Below are 22,153 nucleotides of genomic sequence, written 5' to 3'. Positions count from 1 at the left end.
GGCTGCCATACTCAGCCAATCTGAGCGCGCGACGAGTCGCGTCCGACCAATAAGCGACAAGACCATGACAGAAATACTAAAGCTGCACGTCAATCAATGACTGGGGTACTGATCCCACTGTCAAGCAATAAGCCATCAGCTATTTTCAAGGTTTTATATGTTATATAAATATATATTTCTGGCCATCTAGGCACAGTATCTTCATAGACTGTAGTGCTCAGCTCATATTGGTATTTAATAGTCACCTTGCGGTGGTAAGCTTCTCATCTTGAATTTATGCATGATATCCTTTATATATGTGTTTTGTTTGTTTGGGCATGTGCACACGCCTGTGCGTAAAATGAAAGATTCACGCGCGCAACCGTTCCGTGTTAATATTGATAGTTATCAGTTAAACGTGTAATGTGTCAGTTTTATTGTGTTCAAGGACTACAACTAAAACGATATTTCTGTTTAAGATTGTTAGCGTTATTATTAAGTAGCCGTGTTTTCCCTGTACGAAGCTTATAACGTGTCAGTGTCACCGTGTGTCTATTATTATTATTATTATTAGGCTATTGTTTAGAAGTGTTTTTTTCTTTTTCTTTTCGTTTTAATGATTTGGTGAAACCAAATGTCAAAGAAATATGTCCACATTTCAAATTAGAACCAGTCACCGAAATGCAAGACATTGCCATGGATGAAGAAGATGCAGGGGCACCACTATCACAACAGGTGTGTTGAACTTTGTGTGTGTGTGTGTGTGTGTGTGTGTGTGTGTGTGGAGGGGGTTAAAGTTTGGGGGTGTTAATGCGCGCGTGCGCTTACCCTCGCGATTCCTTAGAAATATCTTCTGAAAAGCACGCGAGCACATGACCCAAAACCTCATGAAATCATTTAAAAAATCTTTACAAATGGACTACTTTTTACACCATACCTAATACAAAGATCAATCGATAAAATATATAATAGGCCTAATAAATAAATACAAATCCTTAAAGACGAAGAACAGAGATAAAATAATTAACTACGATTTTTTTTTTTTTGGTTCCTTTTTTTTTTTTTTTATATATATATATATATAAAGCGTTATAAAAGTGTGTTGCGCTGCTTGTTAAAACATTTAAGGGTAATGACATAATGTAACAATGGTGCTGCTTGTCGCCGTCCTTTTAAAAGTTAAAGCAATTTTCTTGAGAATGGCCCCGCCGAAACGCTGTGCATTACAGTATTCAAAATGACCAAAGAATGCGCCATTATAGCGGCTGAACGCTGCCAGTCATGCTGGATGCAATTTACTCCAAAGCGCTTTGCTTTATATTCCCTCCTATGGAGAGAGCTAGGGAATATAAAACAATTTATTCAAATCCGAGCGGTTGAGTCTCGAAAATAGCTTGATTTCCGCAATCACCGCAAATTGACGGAGGAACAATTAACACTATTAAACGACTGCTCAGCATAAAGAAATTGGCCTGAGCCTCATAGAGGTTTAAGATATATATTTAGATTCATAGATGTATGCGCATGCACTGCATGTCAGTGTAATGAAATAATAAAAAAAAGCTGTAGACAATTTCATATTTCTCAACAGTTCAGGAAAAATGTGTCAAAGATGAGACTCACAAATAATATAGAAATGATGAATAGCCCGTATTGATTTCACCTGGAGTGGTTTCGAAATGGGAGTTAAATGGACTATATTTATTAAACGATCATTTTATAAAATAGCCGCATTAAACTGTGCATTTCTTTTAAGATGTGTTGGCTTTGTAGCATGTTTATTAAACCTTTTTTTTTTTTTTTTTTCAATGTTCCTTCATTTGCAAATCAGTAAGTTAGCCTACACCGCAGTTTGTCCAAAACATTTTTGTATATTGCATCTTATCACTACAACTAATAGGATCTTCTCATTCTTAAAAATAAAGGTTCTTTATCAGCTCGTATGGTTCCATAAAGAACCTTTAACATCTATGGAACCTTCCCAATGCACAAAATGTTCTTAGTAATGGGAAAAGGTTTTTTAGATTGGAAAAAAGGTTATTCAAAATGGTTCTTTTGAGAACCTTTCACTGAAAGGTACTTTGGGGAACCAAAAATGGGTCTTCTATGGCATTGCTGTGAAACACCCTTTTTTGGAACCTTTATTTTTGAGAGTATAGAATAAATAACTATGAAGTATCATTTTTGAATTGTATCAAAAAACACAGTCCTGCCAGTCGAGCTCTATTCTGAGGTAATTGGGAGCCTATTACAAGTCATTAGATTGACCAATGTACCTTAAACAATGTGAGTGATTTATTTGGTAAGAACAAAACGCTGTGCATCCATTGTCTTGAGTGACGATATACATCCATCACAGCGTTAAACAACACAAGATGAATGATTAATCCGGGCCTATTCATTAGGACAAGGGTCTGGTCGGCTCCAAAGCCTCTATATTCTTACAGAGGCAAGAGAGGAGAATTTTTTGTCGGTTGCCGTTGGGATTAATTTGTCCCCACCCTTAAGAGGTTTGTGGATAATTAACTAATCTGGCTCATTTTAAATCCCTCTCTACTACAGGTCCTTCACTTGATCACCCCAAACGGGCTGGTTTCCTCCCTCTAACAATTCAAAGAGAGTCAAAACAAATATGAACTCGCATCTCAGTTAAATCCATCGTTTTTGCAAATCGTGTCACTTCTCAAGGGAATATGCAGGTTGGTTTTGTGGTTAAATGCCTCTGTCTTTACAACTGCTATGAGGCCGGCATTAAATTTCCTGTGTGTTTTTGCGCACTTCATAATTTGGACAATAAAACAAATGGCAGTTATGTTCGTTGACAGGTTCAAGCATGTTATATAATTCGAGTGTCGAACCAAATGCTGGCTGGTTGAAGAATATGTCCTCATCTATTTGCATGCTATAGCAGTATACCGCTTTGTTGTTGCTGTTTTTGTAATTAAATCATTGGCAAAAGTCGACGAGACAAAGCGATAGGCCTATTTGACAGATATTTTATATAATGATAAATACAATGATCTTAGGGGATGGGATTTTAGCTTGGCTTTTCCACAATTTGCTCTTTAATTTACTCCTAAAACAAAAATGTCTTTATATTTGGTGTGTGTGCAGTGCTTTTTAGTTACACTAAAGGCTTTGTGGAAACGCACGGGTCACCAGTCGAAACACTGTCCCGAATTTAAACACTTTTTAAATTGTCCATTGTTCATTATGTCGAAGTCCAGAGTCAGGTGCGTTTTAGAGGCCCACGGTTTATCTGCATAATCCAACATTTTCACATTTTAAAAAGAGGAGGAAAGTATCACATACAGCCTCCTGTGATCACTTCAATATACAAACGCTGTGATCTTATCTGTGCACATGACATTCTGCTAGATGAATTCAGTATTTCTAGTCTTTTTGCTCATAGACAAGACCCTGTGTGTGGATCTTTCTGACAAGTAGCATGCGGGTCATGGGGAATGATGCCGTGTTTGTTCAAAAGTGGCCGGTGAATGCTATCTGTTAATCTTCCCGTGTCTGATGCTCGTGTCAGAGCAACTGCGACACATTAATGCATGCCTACTTGGAAATTTGCGCGTGTATGGCATGGGCATTTTTTTTTTCTTCTCTCAGGTGTTTGTTAAAGTTTACTATTTCGTTTAGGCTATGTAGCTGTGGAATACTGTCATGCTATTTTTGTACATTACTTAATTATTTATATAATATCTTTGGTTTTAATCCAATTTAATAAGTACAACGTGTGTTTATCTAATAATTTATTGATGTATATATTATTTTTTATATTATTTTTACGAGAAAAAAGGGTATTAATTGGATTAATCAGTGTAGAATTATGTTAGGTAGTGTTCTTAGACACTTTTGTCGCAACTGTTTCGAAAACCTAGTCATTCCAGACACTCATTCTTTCAGTACACAGTCATATTTGTGGCGCGCGGAGGATCCAGCTCAGATAAACACACGCGCCAACAGGTGCTTAGTGAAAAATCCCTCGATTCTCGGCTCAAACACTACACGACGTGCCTCTCGTCTGTAATTTCTAGCGCAGAGGGATGAGTTGTGTTTGGAAAATGTACTGCTGTCCACTACTGCTAATCTCTGCAGTGACCGTGTGACTGACGGCTCTGTCCGATTGAGTTTGAGCTCGTATGAGATCTCTATACAGCTGGATTCATCAGCAATAGAAAGAAAGAAGATTAACCCTTGTGCGACCTTCGGGGCATTTTTGTCGTTTTTGGCTGTGTTAATGCCAACGGCATACATTTTGCCAAAGGTGTGTATTTTTGGGGGAATTTTGATATTTCAACCTCAGTTCCTATAATACATCTATAATACATCTGTAATACACCGTGTACACAAAATAGTTACACCCATGACCTTAAGGACAAAAATGTCCTCATTGAAACCCATTAAAACTACAGTATTTGATCCCAGTGCATCAAATACTGTAGCATAAAATCATGAATTCTATGATATTATGCTTTCATTCCGGAGCCCTGGCTTCAAAATGTACGTTTTTTATATTTTCCACCAGATGGCACCATTTTTCTCATGTTTAGCCTATGGAGCAAATACATGCTTTTTTCCTATTTTCTGTTTGCTGTATTATAGAGCACTGCAGGCCAGTTGAATAAGTGATGCAGCTAAAATTGTGTGGGTGTGTTGGTATGGATGTCAGAGAGTGTTTTGTATGTGTGTATTGAGGAATTTTTGTGTGTGTAAAAAACAACAGTGGCATTATGTAAACAAACTGGCATTTAAGGGGTTAAAATCCTGAAAATGAATGAATATGTGGTAGTTATGATCAGGACTGATGTTGGTTAAAAAAGTGGAAAATAATATTAATATATAATATTTTTATGGTGTGGTCCTCTAAGGTACTGAGTGTGTTTTTTTTTTTTTTTTTTTTTTTTTTTAAATCTGACACTGCACAAAAAATAATAATGCATCAAAATCAATGTTGTTGCTAATCACTGACATATCCCAGACTGTGATAATCCCAAAAAATATTTTCCCTTTTGCATTTAGTATATAGTATTTTTTTTTTTATTATTTATTTATTTTTTTCATAAAAAAACAATAGTGGCATTATATAAACAAACTGGCATTTAAAGGATTAAAATCCTGAAAATGAATGAATATTTGGTTGTTATGATCAGGACTGATGCTGGTTAAAAAAAAGTAACTAATTGAAAGTGGAAAATAATATTAATATATAATATTATTATGGCATTTTTTTGATGCAGATATTTTTGTCCTCTAAGGACCACTTAATAACTTTTTTAAATTGACACACAAGGGTTAAATAAAATAAATGAAACATATGATCACATACACTCTTTTTTAACCTTATAACTGACATAGCTCTTTCAAAAAGTGCGATGGTATTACCTTAAAAATATACCATGGAAACTATATAGTAATACCGTGTTTTTGGACATTGATGGTAATATCATGGTGGTCTTTAAAGTGCCTTACAGTACAATTTAAAAACCATGGAATATGAATATAGTTATGAAATAGTACCATGGTACTTATCAAAGTGCAGTATTATTATCTGATACAACCACTGAACTAGGTACTATGGAGGTCACCATTCTTTAGTAGTTTTGACTCTTTTGTCATATAATTAAATGTATTATTTCTGTGAACTGATGGTGTGCTTACATGAAAAATGAGATATTGTATTAGAGAACACACTGAATGGCAATCAGACAGGGCTGTAACTAAGGGCGCACGTCCCCTCAATATTCAGATTACTGATCGATCAATATAGGTTGGTCTATAACTGATTCATTTTAAAATTTGCACCCTCCATCCCCACCCCCCACAAATATTTGGTTACATTTGTTAATGTTTTGGCCTCCATCTTTAGCAATTACAAAAGATTTGATGGACCTCACACTACTGTATTCAGCTGTTTACAGAGAGGTTCCTTTAGTACTGTAAAGGTTACTTTTACAGTGCCCTTGAATTAAATTGTGCTGTCATGTCAGGTTAGATGCCTTATGTCATCAATCTAAAGCAATTTCAACCCTATTGGTTTTGAGTTTTTCCGAAGCAGTCATTCACATTCGCAGCAGCAGCAGGTGAGGTGGAGACAGCTGCTCTTGCAGTCACCCTTCCCAGAGTGAAGGACTCTTCAGATGCAGCAGAAATCGCTCATCCCGCTCAACATGGGGTCGTGCTTTCACACAGTCACTCCACCCGCAAAAACTATTTACCCCTGAATCCCAAATCCAACAGATCCATTATGGGATTAAAGACGTTGTTATCAGGCTTTGCGTTGTAATAATACCAGGGCACCGTTAAAATTCAGAGCATCTAATACTTATTGTTTCCTTTGTCTTTGGTATTTAAGAGGAAATGACAAAGCATTCATGTTCTGGAATGTTTGCACAGTTCTGATCTGGTCATGGACATTATGTCAGGGTGTGTGCTGTGTCTATTTTCAGGAAGTCAGCTCGACACAACAGCACGCTGCATCTCAAGGCTTCCTCTTCCGCATCACTGAGCCAGATAAAAACGCTGCATTCAGGCACCACCAACGCTAAACACACACACTCACCTGCCAGGTATGGGGTTTGTCTGTCTCATGCTGTGCAACTGTCTGAGTTGGTTGAGAGCTTTGCAGAAATGTTGTTCCTGCACCAGGCGCAGTTTGTCAGTCAAGGTGTTTTTATGCTGTGAAGAGTGAAAAAAGAATTAAGAAATAAACATTTGAGACCACTTGAGCCCTTTCAATGGTTTAAACTATCACATATGTCCCAACAGATTTTTACAATTATTTATTTACAGTGGCCCAGCTGGCCCGAAAAGGTATTTGGACACTTTATTGTCTGAATGTGATTGCAACCAAATATCAAAGCCGGGCATCTGCCATCAAATAATGCTAGAGCTTTTTGAGAACTAACCTCACTTTTCTGAGCCATTTTCGCAGTGACTTTTAAGCAACTAGTGTCAAGGTGTATTTTAGTGAATGTATGAAGTCAATTCCCCTCAAGTTCACAGGTGTTCTAGCAGAGTAACCACAGGTGTAGTTCGTCACATTAACTATGGACATGTTCCTCCAAAGTTTTACAACAATCAAAATATTTTGTCATAATTTCGAACGCTGTCTATCATCATAACCTAACAAAAATGTTTTGTGAAATGTTTGCTTGAAAGTGCGGTTCTGCTATATTTCTTGAAAATATATTACATTTGATTTAATACTTTATTTAATGCATTTTTAAGAGGACAGTGAACTCACAAGTTTTGCTTTCCCTTACAATAGTTTGCGTTTCCTTGCAATAAGTTCTGCGTTCACTCGCAATTATGTTGGGTTTCCTCTGAATTATTTTGGATTCACTCACAATATCTTAATACATCCTGAAAATTAACCATGGTTTACTAAAGTAACCATATTTTAACTATTATATTTGTAGTAAAACCATAGTAATAATACAGGGAAATCAAAACTATGTTAATAAAAATCATAATCATTCTGCCAAAAAACATGGTTACTACAGTAACAACATGGTTAATTTGTGGTACAAGTATGGTTTTTAAAATCATGATTTCCAAAAAAACAACAACAACAAAAAAAACCTTAGGAATATTAACCATGGTGTATTACTATGGTTTTACCATGAATATCTTGGTTAAAATATGGTTACTGTAGTAAAACCACTACTGTTTTACAAATACCATAGTATGTTTGGTAACTTTAGTAAAACGTCTCAGTTACGACTGTAACCTTGGTTCCCTAAAAAGACGCTCCATCAGTAGTTGACGCTATGGGAATTCCTCCCAGGAGTGACTATCTCTGAAACCCTTTAAAATCACAGCAATCTATTGTCTGATGGCACTTGACGCACCGCCCTGATGCATGTGCCATTGCGTCCATATTTACCGGATCACAGCGCAATTTCATCAGGATTTTTCAACTGAAGGGAAGAGAGCGCATCTCACGGTCCCTTAACAGCAAGAAATCAGTAGTGTGGCAAGCGTACGCAGCATCTCGGGGAACCACAGTTAGAATCGTAACGGAGACATTTCACTTTGATGCTGACGCTATGGGAACTGTATACCACAGCGCCATGCTACTGATTCACACGCACAAGGCTATGCCTACTAGCCATTAGTGTAGTTCAAGGCATCGACATAGTCTCCCCTTCATATTGAAAAATAGGAAGGAAAATAAAGGATTCAACAACCATGTATGGTTTGGAAATATAACAGTGACACTCCATGCAGGGCAGTTAAAATATTGTACAGAAATACTCACCCACACCTTGGTGGGAAAGAGTTCAGAATGGTCAGTGACCTACAGAATAACGTAATGTCACTAACCAACAGGGTAGCGAACATTAAAAACATTACTTTTTAAGGAATGACAGGTCATAAGACCAATGGCCAATACACAAAGACACCAGCCCTCAGGGCAATGAACATAGAGAAATCAACTCTCCTTTGCGGCAAGGACCTGGGAAGAGAGAGAAGAAACATCCAAGTTATAAAACCAACAGTGTGGTCTTCAAATAGACTACACACAAACTTAAGTGCATTTAGCACAAGCAACAAGTGTAAGCACCAGGTCCAAGACCAGGATGGTAGGGGAGCAAGAGGGTCTTGGTCATCTTGCTCCCTGCAAGAATTTAACATTCAAAAGGTGCTTAGCAACTGAGAAACTGCCCAAAGTAGGCATGACAGTTTGCTATAGCAGCGACATACACTTTGAGCGTGGATAGAATGAGTCCTACATCAAAGCTCTCTTGCAAAAAATGAAGCATCATATGCAGAGAGCAATGCATTGGGCCCTCACCCCAGGTGGAACAGCAAGTCAGCAAAAACTCGGCATTTTAAGTCATATAGCCGCCTCATCGAGAGAGCTCTGACCTGTAATAGAGCTGTGACAGTCCTTTTGTGTCAAACAAGCTCTGTTTAGGGGCCAAACATTAAGTTTCCACAGCTCCGGCCGTGGATGCCAGATCGTACCTGTAAGCTCAACCAGCTCCGAGAACCAAGGGCTGTTGGGCCACTCCAGCTGTGTGAAACAAACAGCACTGTTTCCCTGCCTTCCCGAATTTTGCACAACACTTGGTGCAACAAATGAAGGGGAGGAAACGCGTACTTGCATTTGCTACACATTTGTGTGCTAGGGCATCCAAGCTCATTGGAGCCTGAGTCATAAAGTACAAGATACATACCAGTGCATGGTCTCCAGGGAGGCTAACTGGCTTACCCAAATATCCCAAAGTCTCTACTCCCCCTAATGGGAGGGCAAATCTGCTCCACAGTTCAGGATACCAGGGATGTGCACTGCATGTATCGACAGGGCTTTAAATGCACAGTGCAGAGGAGGGGCATAAATGGGCTGCAACTGCTTCTTCAAGTGCAGGGATCGGAGTATATCCTATTGTGAAGACCGCTGCACCAGAAATGTGCGTTTGTGCAGAGTAGGGCAAACGCCACGTTTTGTCCAGCTGGTCATGCAGCTCAGGGAAAAATGGCACCGGATGGCAAGACTTTGAGTCATGCTGACTTGGTAGGAACCCTTAGTTCAGCCGAGAACGCTCGGACCCTCAGGGAGTGGGCCCCTCAAGCTGGAGCTTCTCAGCTGTCCGAAAGAAAACCTGCGTCAGTTCAGCATCAGAAATTTTAGTGGGGACTAGGCCTCACCTTCAGATGCTGTGAGCAATATAGCATCTCCTCCATCACATCCGTCAAACCTGATTGCACCATGCGTGCATATTGTGGGGCACAGATAAGCACAGGCGAATTCAATGGGTGAAGACGTCTGTACTGGAGGTGGGGAGGCCCGCAAGGCTTTCACTAATGACAAATCCTCCTCAAACTCTCCACACTCTATTTCCCGGCTTTGCGTACCTTCCTTGTGCGGTTCCCCGGGAGCTGCAGAGGGAGTGTGGTGGGAGGGAGGGGTAACGCCTTGCGCGCCTCCCTCATGCGGTCAGTGAACAAAATGTATTGCGAGGGCACACAAAACCTATTGTGAGGGAACGCAAGCTATTGCAAAGGAACACAGCTACTGTTGCAGTGTCGAAGTGACCAACTTGAACGGGAACCATGTTTAATTTTCGTAAGGGATAAATATTGGTATTGCGAGGAGACCTAAAATAATTGTGAGGGAATGCAAAACTTATTGAGGGAACGCAAACCTTTGCTTTTTATGTGCCCGCGAGGATGAGCACATCAGGGGCGGAACGTCGAGCGCCATCTGCCTATAGATTGGTGTGATTTTAAAGGGCTTCAGAGATCGTCACTCCTGGAAGGAGTTCCCATAGCGTCATCTACTGACCAAGCGTCGTAGTGACCGTCTTGATGGGAACCATGGTTAGTTTTTGTAAGGGATGGATATTGGTATTGAGAGGGAACCCAAAATAATTGTGAGGTAATGCAAACTGTTGTGAGGGAATGCAAAGTATTGCAAAGGAACACAAAATTTATTGTGAGGGAATGCAAACTATTGTGAAGGAATCAAAACTGTTGTGAGGGAACGACAACTATTGTGAGGGAATGCAAAAATATTTCAGTAAAGAAATTCCCTTCCTCTCCTCTAAGAGGCTTTGTAAAATAGTATACCTTTGGAGCCACTGTACCTTCCTATGCATTTTCATTTTTGTCTCCAAACAGAGGAGCTGTAAATGTCCTGTTCTGGGCTTAAACGTGGTTGATATAGTGATCAGAAGTCTTGTGTGTATGATGTATATAATGTATGTTTTTCTGTCAAGGGGGTGTGTGTGGTATGTAAAGGCTTTCAGTGATGCAAAAGTTTTATGTTCGACATTGAGTCATGTACGTGTGTTTGTCTGGCCAGATCGGTATGGGACCGCACCTGTTCCTTTCCACACACATTCACCTCAGCTAATGTGAGCAATGCAGTGACTCTCTGAAGTTTTACGGCTACATCATAGTGACGATTGCTCATTATAGCTTTGCGGAGGACTTGGAGACATGTCTGCAAAAGAGCAACCACATGCTGAAATGTTGCTCAACAAGAAATCACAAGGCCCCGCCTGAATTAGTGTGTAGTTTTTATATACATTTAAGTGAGGAAAGTGTTTGATAATGATCATGATAGAGTTGCATTAATCACATCTAACAAGTATAGAGCTCGAAGAACTATGGGTCCAAATGGTGATTACATAAACAGTAATATTTTCAACCCAAATATGAATTTTTGATTCCCATTGTATGTCTGTAAAGCACTTGTTTTCTTAAAGGAATATTCACGGGTTCAATACAAGTTAAGCTTAGTCAACAGCATTTGTGGCATAATGTTGATTACCACAACATTTTTTTTACTTGTCCCTCCTTTAAAAAAAGTAAATGGGGTCCGTCCATAAGCATCAAAATACTTGCTGTTTAAAAGTATAGACACAGGACATTAACAATATGTGCCTTAACATGATTTTAGTGTGATAAAACCCTTACTGACCTTTTCTATGTAACGTTAGATGCAATTTTACAACTTCGTTGCCATGACCACGTAATGAAGTAAACAACTAAAATAATACACAAGTTTGAACAGAAGAATTAATGTAACTGCTTTAATGAAAATATAAGCTTCACACATGCTATCCGAAAAGGAAAGATTTTTTTTTTAGGGATCACCCAAAAATGAAAATTAAGTCATTGTTTACTCATCCCTGTGACTAAACCCATATGACTTTCTTTCTTTTTCGGTACACAAAGGGAGAAATAATAATAAAAAAAAATAAAAAAAACAGTTGTGCTCAGTGATGTCATACAGTGGTAGTTCATGGTGACCACCTCTTCAAGCTTCAAAAGGTTGCAAAAGTATAATTCAGAAATCTAATAAATTATTGTATGTTATTCATGCCTTGTTCTGATGGCATATGATAAGGTTTGGTGAGAAACAAACCAAAATCTAATGTATTATTTAGGGAAAATCTTCAGCGACCGTTGCTGTGCTGTGTGCATTCATGAGAATGCACAAGAGCAGCAATTCACGCTGCTCCCGCCACAAGACATAAACTATAAGTGTGTTATCATAATTGTAGTGTGATAAAATCACTTACTAACCTTATCTATGTAAAGGTATAACGAATACCAGGATGGCAGGGTTTCATTGTCCTGATAACGAGGTTATAATATTAGATATAACTTTACACCAATAAGGTAAGTAGGCAAATTTATCACACTAAAATCACGTTAACATGTATAATGTTTACTGTACATCTATTGACTATACTTTGGAAACTGTCTATTTTAGTGTTTATGGACTGGTCCCATTCACTTTCATTGTAAATGCCTGTAACTGTAACAGCAATTTTTGCTTCTTTTTTTTTTTTTTTTTTTTTTTTAAATACAGGAGGGACACGCCAGTTATTTTTTTGTGGAAATAAACATCATGCCACAAATGCTGTTAATTCTGTTTAACTGGTAACACTTTACAATAAGGTTCAATTTGTTAACATTGGTTAGCAAAATTAGTTGAACTAACAATGAACAATATTTTTACAGCATTTATTAATCTTGGTTAATGTTAATTTCTACATATAGTAATACATTTTTCAAATCAAAAGTTATATATGTTAACAAGTTAACGCACTATGAACTAACATGAACTAACAATGATCAGTTGTATTATTAATTAATAAATGCTGTAAGAATATATATTATTCATTGTTAGTTCATGATACCTAATGCATTAACTAATGGAACCTTTTTGTAAAGTGTTACCCTTTAACTTGTATTGAGTATTCCTTTTAATAGCTAATAGCCTATAGTTTACATCTCAGCCATGAACCATGATTTGCTACTTGCTATTGCTAGTCAGAGACAAGTAATATTAGGGGGAGAGAATTTCTCACTTTAGAGAGCATTTTATTTGTTTTTGATTTTGATACACCAGTGAGTGCAAGACGAGTCGTCAATAATTGTGGCCCATTTCCCCAGACTGTACATTTTTAAGACTTTTAAGATTTTGATTTCATGGGGTCTTAATGTATACCAGAGTTTGTCATTTAACAATACCATAATAAATACACAATTACAACAATCCCATTTATAACAGTGGTTTAAATACATCTCTACACAAGATCAATATCTTTGAAAGGCAACCCACAATGTTTAAATGCTGCAAATGAAAAATGTGTTGTTTAACTGCCAAAAATGAAATCCAAGAAGACAATTCAGCCCGGCCTGACTTTTATATGCTCCTAACTGCATTTCTTTATCTTCATTAAGAGGCGGACATTCACAGCAGCTTAAAGACAAACTGTTTGTCTCTGCCTTATTATGGCGACTAACTACAAACTGTCATTTGCCATCGGCAGAGCGGTCCGCACTCAATGCTTATCGCATGTCATCTCTGCGTGGCAGCACAGAAATTACTCTCCTCTCATGTCTCTTTTGTGCTCTCGACATCGTCTTTGTCTTACACAATTAAGGTGTTACACGGTAGAATAATTTAAATTGTCAGCACTAAAATGGAGACGGAGGCTCTTTTAAAAATAGCGGAATTTGTTTACTGATTGTATGCAGCTATTGACTTTCCCATTACTGGAGAAGAGCTCTGATTAGTGGATGTGCCGTTTGCTGCGAGAGCAAGAAACAGAGGGGACCGGGTTACAATACAAAGCATTAATTCTTATTGTTTAGTGGCTATCTGTGCTCGACATTACCGCTGGACACTGGAATGAAGGTGTCGTGGCAACTCCAACTCAGTTTTCTGATAGATGCTTGAGAGGTTGAGCCTTTCAGAAGGCTCTTGGCTTGCATTTTCCCTGCGTATTAGGTTTTCATATTTTGCATGGTGAATGCACAGTTACGCATCTCATGTTCCCCCTGGAATACAGGTGAAAACTATTATGCTGGAGCTGTGTGTAATGCAGATCTCATTGGAAGTGATTGTTTACTGTGTACGTATATTCTTGCACACAGACAGGGAGGAATGCAGGCTTGCAGTCCAAACCAGAGGATGAGAGCCAGTCTATTAACACTAATGAGTTTGTATTGTGCTTTGTGAAGCATGGGGAGACTATGTTGTTTCTTCAGCCCAACATACTGTATTTGTGACACTGTGGTCCCCAAAAAGAAACCACCAAAGAACATTACATTTCCACTGCCTGAATGGAAACTTATTCTACATTTGAATCCAATCAGATTAAATCACTTTTATTGTCACTTCACCAAATACTTGAGTGCAGCAGTGAGTGAAATTCTTGGGTGCAGTTTCATCAACATGCAGTAGTATACACAAATATACAGGTATTAACAATGTACATAATATAGACCATTTCAAGGATGTAAACAATAACAAAGGAATTAGAATGCTACTGCAGGTCTGGCCCTGAAGCATTTCCGGTAACAGCATTTTTATAACCTAGAACTGTCAAAGCAGAATTATTAGTGCTTACTTTTAGAGTCTAGCTGAAACAGAACAAATAAGATATGTGCAAAAATTGTAAATAAACAATGAGGTGTCATTATCGGATCCTTTAAATAAGACACTGAGTAAACATTTTCTCAAAGATTATCAAATGTTTACCTGAAGACGTGTTGTTGATACTGAGTGTGTCTTCGATGGAGAGGCGAGGACGGTGGATCGTGAAGTTTAGTTGCTCACAATTATTTATTTTTAGTGGCAAGTTCAGGAATATTGGATCACTCCTTTTATAACCAATTAAGCTGTTAACACTGCAAGTGCGTGACTTGCAGACAAGTTAAGATTTTAATGTTGTTTTAATTTTATTAGAGCTGTCGGCATTAACCCGTAAACGCATGCGATTAATTAAAAAAGTTTAACACGTACCTTTTTCTTAATCGCAATTAATGCATTTATAGCAGAACCTTCGTAATGTGTCCACCCAGAGTCATTACACTGACCCACACACCACAAACAGACACACAACAGCTCCAGAGCCCTTCTACCAGCCTAAGGTGACCAGATTTCTGAAATGAAAAACGGGGACATTTCTAGTTCAGTGGTAAATATGTCATTGAAATTCCACATGTTAAATGTCACATAATTAAAAAGAGGGACAATTCGCATGTTATTTATTTTGACCACGGTGAATGTAGTAATGTGATGAACTATAGTATATCATACTCTATTGAATATGTCTCAATGAAATTCTGATACGCAGGTAAAGTTGATAGTTTTTAATTGTCTTCTGTTACGAGTTCATTCTTTTCTACACTGTATACAGTAGATGACATTGTGGCATAAAAGTGAACTAAACAAACATATATAAACAATGATTGAATATAGGAACTATTGCAGATGACTCCACAGCACAGGGACACCCACCCATGGTCAGACTCTTTACATCACTCTTCTAACTCTCTTCTAAAATTCCTTCTCTTCTCCTCTTTTCCTTCACCTTTACATTGCACTTTCTTAAAGGTAAGATGGTAGGCTGCTAACTTGCTGGCAAACTGGCAGAGGAATTTCAAAAGAAGTTAGCTTACTTGACTACCATTTCCCTCAGCATTACAACTGAAATCATATGAAACATTTACACTATGTATTATATCAGGGCCTGAAATTAATTTCTGAATGGCTGATTGCCCCATTTAGATGCCTCATATTGTTGAGGATTTTTCCACTTTGAAGTCATGACACAAAGATATTCAGTATTGTATAATAATTATTATTACCCTATTTCACCTAACTGTTTCTATCAGTTCTCTCATATGGTATATAATATGGACCTGTTTTTCTTAATTATACCTTTTATTTTGATCAACTCTTATGCATTATGTTGCTTCTTTTCGGTCACTTGTTTCCCAGCACAGCACAACGTAACCTATGCTGTAATGTGCTGACTTACATTTATTGTTGTTCTTTGCAAATACTTTATGATACATTTAATTTATTTTTCCATGTTATTAATGTCGTATTCTTATTTTAAATTAATTTTATATAATACATAACAATATAACTTCTTTATAACATAGCTTGTGTGTGCCTCACCTTGAAGTTGGTAATGATGATGATGATGATGATTCTTTTTAAGTGTGCTTGCTCACTGGTCCAGTTCTTAATGGCAAAACTGGCGCGAACAAGTAATCAGTAAAGGAAGATGAATGACTTAAAGCTGCTATAGCGAGCAGCCCCCTCTGTTGGTCTAAATAAACAGCACACGGTAAACCATGTTGCTGGTAGGCTTCAATAGCGTCTTTCTTGCCATGTATTTTCACTTTGCGTACTGTTTTGAATGTACAGTAAAAACCAGGACTGTCCTCCGAAAACGGGGATGTCTGGTCACCCTATACCAGCCTACAAGCTTAGCATAAAATAGCATAACACGGCGGTCCCATAGACATTCTATGAGTGGTACTGTTGTAACACGCTAGTTGACCTTTACACCCTCTACTATGATAGAGAGGTTATCTCAGTAAATAAAAGAATCTCTGACAGTGCTTCCCTGTCAGTGATTAAATGATGGAGAAAGGAGCTCTTAGTGCTATTTGATGTACAAAATAAGCCCAGATGGGACGTGTGATAGAAATCAAGTATTTTTCAGCCTATGTAAGGCACATTTTAAGTACTACAGAAGCACAACAAATCTTAACTATCACCAAAACACTGAATGAGGCGTTTTTGTCTGCTAGCTCTTTTCATGGTGAGTTCAAAGCGGCGCTCGGCGCTGGCGCGAATTATGAACACAGCGTCACCATTGCTGTAGGAAAGTGGAAAGCCACCGTCTACCGGCAGATTAATAATTTGGAAGATGAGAGTTTAAAGAGATTTAATGTCCATTGCAATGAATATGCAATGTGTGGAAACTAGTTCTTTCAATTAGTCAAACTCCCACTGAGACTTTGGGAAACATTTAATGTTACCTGAATTGGTGATATTTTAGTGCATTTCTATCTTTATACTGTGGAAGGCTTTGTTCGGAAAATGTCAATAAAGCATTATATTGTTACATATTGTTTTGATTTTATTCCTAAAATGGAAATAAAGCATTTTGACAAGAAAAGAAGTATATATAGTGTAAAATTTCAGCCCTTTCAAAATCTGCGATGAATCGCAATTAACTACAAAAAAATATGTGATTAATCGCGAGCATGACAGCACTAAATTTTAATTACAGTATATATATATATATATATATATATATATATATATATATATATATATATATATATATATATATACCTTTTATACTACAACAGCTACTCTGAGATCTTGGCAGTGTGATACTGCAGACATTGTTGACTTTTGTGTGACAAATTGCTTGTTATGTTCCTCATTTGTAAGTTGCTTTGGATAAAAGCATCTGAAAAATGACTAAATGTAAATGGCTTGCACAGCTTCATTCACTATAATGGGAGTGATCTATAGTCACTTTTAAAGCCCATAAAGACTTAACTTGCCAGCTAAACTCTACCTATCAAACTTACTGTTTGTTGGCAAAAATGTCATTCACCTACCAGAGATAACATGTGTGCTACAGTTGTTAGTACTGCACGTATCGATTCAGCCGTCTCACTTCACTGCAGCAGTTAATTTGTGGTTGCTTATTCGGAAATCTAAACACTATACTTTCCGTTTATTCCAGGCATCCAGGGTGCAATGAACAACATGGTCCAAATTTTAATAATGACATTTTATGACAACTATGTTTAAGTTAGTAACATTAATCGTGTAAAGGTCACCATGAATGAAGCGCCTCCTGCTGTTGTTTTGAATGAGTTTGATAATGAGCTGGAAATTTTCAAGGAACAAAGAGGTCACTTCCTCAAACCCACAAATAGTCCTTGAAATGGTTTATACACAAAAGCACAATATACACATGATATACACATTATACAAAGTACACACAAAAGTGCACAATAGTACACACAATTGTACACAATATACACTATAACAATTTATGTTAGACACCACAATATATACATAATAATCACAATCACAGTAAACAGATTCACAGTACTAGAAAGGTCAGAGAGAGCAGTGTTCAGAGTATTGTGAGCACCATAGATTGTAAAGGTGCAAAGTGCAAGGGGTTAGGAGTCCAGTGTTAGACTGATAGTGCAAAGTATTATTAGTCCCGTGTGAGAAAGTTGGTGTGGTGCTGAGGTGGTGGGCATGTGTGGCATTTTTGTGTTCATAGAGTTCGGAAGTCTAATGAAATAGGGGAAAAAGCTCCCGCAGCCGGCTGGTGCAGGACCTGATGCTGCGGTACCATATGCCTGATGGTAGCAAAGAGAGCAGACCATGACTTGGATGGCTGAATTTCCTGATGATCATTTGGGTTTTCCTCACACACTGCCTGGTGTAGATGTCCTGGAGGGAGGGAAGCTCACCTCCAATGATGTACTGGGCTGTTCGCACCAAACAAGGCAGTGATTTGCGATTAAGGGTGGTGCTGTTTCTATACCAGGCGGGGATACAGCAAGTCAGGATGCTCTTCACAGTACAAGTGTAGAAGGATTTTAGGATGCGGGGATTCAGTCCAAACTTCCTCAGCCAAATGAGGAAGAAGAGGTGAATTTGAAGAATTTGACAAAGACATTGGAGCTTTATGTCACCACTCAGTCATGGGTGTAGAGGGAGTACAGGAAAGGGCTGAGAAAGGGTCAAGGAGGAGATGTTGCTTCCTATATTTACCACCTGGGGTAGAACGCAGCTTATGTGGTCATGCAAATGCATAAGTGCCATTTTAACAGGTTTTTGAAGTGTGCGCATGTGTGTGAACAGACTGGATAAGAAACATCATAGGATGGAGCCCAACAATAAGTCAACATAGTGGAAAGAATTCAACATTTCTGGGAGTACATTGGGAAAAGCACAAACACTATAAGCTATACCCATTTATACACACCAGTGTAAAATATTGATGTTCCCTCATGTTCGTGTGTAGTATATGTGCTCATACATTGGAGGAATCCCAGAGTTTTACGTGAGAGGGAAACTCTGCTATTGCAGCGCAATTCTGCTGCAGGTCGCAATAGAAAGTTAAGGTTACAAACACAGCAACACCTCTGGAATATCTGGAAATAAAGCAAAGTAATGGGGAATAAAATAATAAAGTCTTCCTCAGATACCATGTTTGTTATTTACACAAGCGTTGAGAGAAAATTACGTTGCTGTGGAGAAAGCTTACTGACCGAGCTGCATGTATACGGAAGTGTATGCTTATACTGTGCATGTAAAATGGAACGGTACTTTCTTGCAATACACCGCTTTCTCGCAATAAGCCTCTTTCTGGTGTCAATGTAAACATAGTCAGTGTGTAGGGTGTGTATGCTATGGCATTCATGGAGGGTATAACTGGTATATTTATTCTGCTTTGCAACATTTCCACACAAAAACAGCCCCAAAACAGCCCCATTTACAGTCTGTCGCAATCTGTATTGGTCCAATTTTTGTTCTTGACACTGAAAATATGCAATAAAAAAAAACAGGGGTTTACATATGTACAGTGTGAAACCTCAGAACATGAATACTCAGCATTAATTATTAACCTAGGGTAAAGTATGAATAGTGTGAAACAAGCCAGGATTTTATTAACCAAGGGTAACAATTTAAAATGTGGAAAGCCCTAATAAGGACTTACATTTTGGTGTGTTTCTCACCCAAATTGATTGTTTGGATTACTTTTATGCTGTCTTTATTTCCTTTTTGGATCTTGAAAGTTTTGGACCTCATTGACTTGCATTGTCTGGACAAAAACCTGAAGAAGGTCTTCGAGCCATATCTACAGACCAGAATATAAGTGACTTAGTGGTGGCCTTTTTTGAATGGGCCACTAAGCAACCACCTAGCAACACCAAAGCAACCACCCAGAGCACCATAACAACCACATAGCAATGGCCTGCAACCATTGTGCAGATGAGGTTTGCTTATAACAGAGTTATATAGTCTCATATATATTAGAGTTTAGTCAATAGTCTAGATTTGTGTTTTGTCTTTGTCGCATATTTAAGAGATTAAATGCTCCCTGAATTTATTTTGATATTGCTGTATTTTATGGCTCTTTGTATGTGTAACCATATCCCATTCCTTTTTTATCTCGGTCATAAACAAAGCTTGCAAATAGAACTGGAAAACCAGCCCATAAAACAGACACTTTTCTTTTATGAATTTACGGCTCACAGTTTTCGCCTGCCATTGTTTTCCTTGAACAGATTCCACTGAGAATAAATGGCTCCTCCACCACTTAACCATTAACAATTTCTGTCTTTGTTTTGTAATTATAGAAATGTTTTATCCAGTGTCAGCAGGGACATGTTTCAACATCTAGAGCTCTGCTTTTTGTCTCCTGATTATATGGTAGTGGGAACACACTTTTTCATGCATCGAGATGAACGTTTGCCAAAATGTATTGTACATAAAAATGCTGTGGCACAAAAGTCAGGCGGGCTTGTGTGAATGGCCTGTTATTCATGGCTTCATATGGAAGGGTGTGTGCACAGAAAATCAGTGATAAGTGACTCTCGAGCATGCGCATGTTTGAAAGACAGAGCGCGTGGCTGTGCGCATACTGACTGCTGCTCTCATGTAACATCAGCCATACTCAAATATTCTTTGTTGTATAATTTATTCGTTAAATTTTTGACAGTTTTTTTTCACACACTAAATGTTCTGTGATTTCAGGGATACAGAAAATTACAGTAAATATTCTAGAAAATGGGCATCTCACAAATCATACACATTTGATTTTGATAAATATATTTTTGATGATGTCAGCATAACGCGGCTGCAAAAAATTTCTCTAGGGCTGCGTATTGAGTAGCACTGGTCTAGATTGTAACCCTTTTTCTGCAAAAGTTTCACAAGATTCATATGTGCCATTCAAACACTGTGTTTATTTGGAGTCCAGCAGAACCCTACCCCTATCCCTACCCCCTACTCTAACCATAAATGTACCCCTAACCTTTCAGTCTTTTTAGACCCCCTGGAGCAACCTGGATTTAAGTGCCTTGCTCAAGGAGGCAATGGTGATGGCTGTGGGGATAGTAACAGCAACCTTCTGATTACCAGTTATGTGCTTTAGCCCACTATGCCACTACCACTCCTGAAGCAAATAACTTTGATCATCTCCTAACAAGGCTACATGTCAAGGTCTGGTAGATTAGATGGTAAGCGAACAATCGGTTTTTATAGTCAACATGTTGAATGCAGGAGAAATGGGCAGGAGTAAAGACCTGAGCGATTTTGACAAGAGCCAAATTGTTATGGCCAGACGACTGGGTCAGAGCATCTCTAAAACGGCAAAGCTTGTGGGGTGCTCCCGGTCAGCAGTGGTGAGTACCTACCATCAGTGGTCCGATGAGGGACAAACCACAATCCAGCGACAGGGGGTTGGGTGTTCAAGGCTCATCGATGCGTAAGGTCAATGAAGGTTATCCCGTCTGGTTCAAACCGACAGAAGGTCTATTGTGGCACAAGTCACCGAACATTTTAATGATGGTTACGGGAGGAATGTGTCACAACACACAGTGCATCGCACCCTGCTGCGTATGGAGCTGCGTAGCCGCAAACAGTTCTTATGACCCATGGCCACAGTCGAAAGCTCCTCCAATGGGTATGCGAGCATCAGAACTGGACCTTGGAGCAGTGGAAGAAGGTCGCCTGGTCCGATGAGTCCCATTTTCTTTTATATCACGTGGACGGCCATGTACATGCGCACTTGTCACATGTGCGGGAAGACAGGACCCAAAAGCAGAGGAATACAGTCAATAGGATTTATTGATGAAACACAAAATGTAAATAACTGAAAGGCGCTTCCAGCGCTGGCCGCAGACGGCTGATCCAACAAGCCGCTGGCAATGAGGGAGTGACAGATAGGCATTTCCAACGCCGACAGCTGACGGCTGATCCTACAGATACACAAGCACGCTCTAACTGCACAAGAGAGGAATGTTAGACAAGACAGTTAACACCACGGTCACAGTAACACCACAATACACCATAGTAGACAATGATCTGACATCGGACATGACAGATGCAGGGTTTAAATAAGAGAAACAAACAAGGGGCAGATGTCACTCACAGCTGACGGTAGTGATGATCAGTGTTCCCATGGAAACGCTGATTCAGCATGCCAGCGACACCTGAACACATGAGGACAAAAAACGTAAACACGCTTTGACAAAACAGACAAGGAACGATGATGCCACGGTCGTCCACAGGCATAACACAACCTGGCATCCCAGCGGAACATCGAACAAAAGAAAAAAAGAC

At 38.6% G+C, this 22,153-nt stretch overlaps 1 long non-coding RNA gene across 1 annotated transcript in view; it reads left to right on the top strand.

Annotated features, from left to right (window-relative positions):
* The first annotated feature begins 119 nt into the window (after positions 1-119).
* LOC127447434 (uncharacterized) overlaps positions 120-22,153 on the top strand; it is a 31,937-nt gene continuing 9,903 nt past the window's right edge. Inside the window, exons 1-3 of the long non-coding RNA XR_007898384.1 lie at positions 120-254; positions 647-714; positions 6,438-6,557. This is a non-coding gene — a long non-coding RNA (uncharacterized LOC127447434). The remainder of the gene's footprint in view (positions 255-646; positions 715-6,437; positions 6,558-22,153) is intronic.

This window comes from Myxocyprinus asiaticus, chromosome 10 (genome assembly GCF_019703515.2).
Source record: "Myxocyprinus asiaticus isolate MX2 ecotype Aquarium Trade chromosome 10, UBuf_Myxa_2, whole genome shotgun sequence".
NCBI lineage: Eukaryota > Metazoa > Chordata > Actinopteri > Cypriniformes > Catostomidae > Myxocyprinus > Myxocyprinus asiaticus.
Note: the sequence above shows the minus strand (reverse complement) of the source record. Positions and strands in the feature narration are given on the sequence as shown.